Raw genomic sequence first — 2,597 nt, forward strand, 5'->3', positions numbered from 1 at the left:
GTATGTATGTTTCTGTCTGTCTGTCTCTGTCTGTCTCTGACTGTCTGTCCTGCTTTCTGTCTATGGCTGTCTGTTTGTCTGTCCGTACTCACTCACTCCCTGGATGAGGAGATGTAATCTCATGTTTTGTACACAGAAACCAACAGGAGAGATCAGAGTCAGATATTCTCAGTGGTCAGTCTTCCCAGAGTCATCAAACAGACCTGGACTCCATATTCAGTGTATGTGGGCCTGTTATGTACATTTGTTTTTGTTGACCTCAAGTAAAGTTGATCTGTCAATCATTCATTAGGTGTTAATGAGAAAGCATTTCTTCTCTTGCTTAACTTATTTTATTTATTTATTTCAGTTGCTTGAAGAGAAAATTATGACATTTGTGAAGAACGAGCTGAAGATGTTCAAGAGGATTCTTAGTCCAGAACTCCCAGAAGGCTTTGAGAGTCAGAAGCAGGATGAGGAAGTGGTGGATGCTGAAGATGAGAAGCAGGAGAGCAATGCCAGAGAGGGGGCTCTGAAGATCACACTGCACGTCCTGAGGAAAATGAACCAGAAGGAGCTTGCTGACACACTGGAGAAATGTAAGATCTGTCTGCCTCATGTTGAATGCTGTTTTATAACATTTAAAAGCTGTAGCTAAATTACAGCTAAAGTAGCTGTGTAACTCAATGATACTGTAGCAGCATTAACACAACACCTAGTGACCTCATCAAGTAGCAGCAGGGATGTGTTGTGGTGATGAATTTAGAGAGAGAGAGAGACAACATTAATAATACCAATAATTACATAATCAGTCACACCAGTCTGTAATGCATTATGAAAACATTTACACATTTATACAGTCAGAGAATGAATTATTATAATTTCAAACTTTCTAACAGTCCTACAATACTGTGGGTATTAAAACAGACGTAATATTAATATCCTCTGTGTTATTTCTTCATTCAGATGAGCTTGCTGTGATTTGCCAACGTGAACTCAAATCTAATCTAAAGAAGAAGTTTCAATGTGTATTTGAGGGGATCGCTAAACAAGGAAACCCAACACTTCTCAATCAGATCTACACAGAGCTCTACATCACAGAGGGTGGAACAGGAGAGGTCAATAATGAACATGAGCTGAGACAGATTGAGACAACAACCAGGAAACAAGCAAGACCAGAGACTGCAATCAAATGTAACCCCATCTTCAAACCCTTAACTGGACAAGACAAACTCATCAGAACTGTGCTGACAAAGGGAGTCGCTGGCATTGGAAAAACAGTCTCTGTGCAGAAGTTTATTCTGGACTGGGCTGAAGGAAAAGCAAATCAGGATGTCCAATTTGTATTTTCATTCCCTTTCCGGGAGCTGAATTTGATGAGAGAGGACAAACACACTTTCATTGAACTTCTCAATCACTTCTCAATGGAAACCAAACAATCAAGAATCTCCAACTACGACAAGTACAAAGTTCTGTTCATCTTTGATGGTCTGGATGAGTGCCGACTGCCCCTAGACTTCCAGAAGAACAAGATCTGTTGTGACGTCACAGAGTCAACCTCAGTGGATGTTCTGCTGACAAATCTCATCAAGGGAAATCTGCTTCCCTCTGCTCTCCTCTGGATAACTACCCGACCTGCAGCAGCCAATAAGATCCCTTCAGGGTGTGTTGACCAGGTGACAGAGGTACGAGGGTTCAATGACCCACAGAAGGAGGAGTACTTCAGGAAGAGATTCAGTGATGAGGACCTGGCCAGCAGAATCATCTCACACATAAAGACATCAAGGAGCCTCCACATCATGTGCCACATTCCAGTCTTCTGTTGGATTTCTGCAACAGTCCTTGAACACATGCTGAAACACAAGAGAGAAGAGATGCCCAAGACTCTGACTGGGATGTACACACACCTTGTGGTGTTTCACACCAAACAGAAGAATGAAAAGTATCTTGGGAAAGAAGAGACAGGTCCACACTTGAATAACGAGAGCATTCTGTCACTGGGAAAATTGGCTTTTCAACAGCTTGTGAATGGCAATCTGATTTTCTATGAAGAAGACCTGAAAGAGGCTGGCATTGATGTCAATGAAGCCTCAGTGTACTCAGGATTGTGCACACAGCTCTTTAAAGAGGAATGTGGGCTGTACCAGGACAAGGTGTACTGCTTCGTGCATCTGAGCATTCAGGAGTTTCTGGCTGCTGTATATGTGTTCCTCTCATTCAGCAACAACAATGAGAATCTAATGGCCAAAGCTCAATCAACGTCCAGGAACCTTTCTGGGAGGATCAGACAAAGGCGTAAAGTTACTGTCTACAAGAGTGCTGTGGATAAAGCCTTACAAAGTGAGATGGGAAACCTGGACCTTTTCCTCCGCTTCCTTCTGGGCCTCTCACTGGAGTCCAATCAGAAGCACTTACAAGGTCTACTGACAGAGACAAGAAGCAGCTCAAAGAGCCATGAAGAAACAGTGAAGTACATCAAGGAGAAGATCAGGGAGAATCCCTCTCCAGAGAGGAGCATCAATCTGTTCCACTGTCTGAATGAACTGAATGACCATTCTCTAGTGGAGGAGATCCAAAGCTACCTGATATCAGGAAGTCTCTCAGAAGAAGAACTGTCA

Source organism: Salmo salar, chromosome ssa01 (assembly GCF_905237065.1).
Source record: "Salmo salar chromosome ssa01, Ssal_v3.1, whole genome shotgun sequence".
Lineage (NCBI taxonomy): Eukaryota > Metazoa > Chordata > Actinopteri > Salmoniformes > Salmonidae > Salmo > Salmo salar.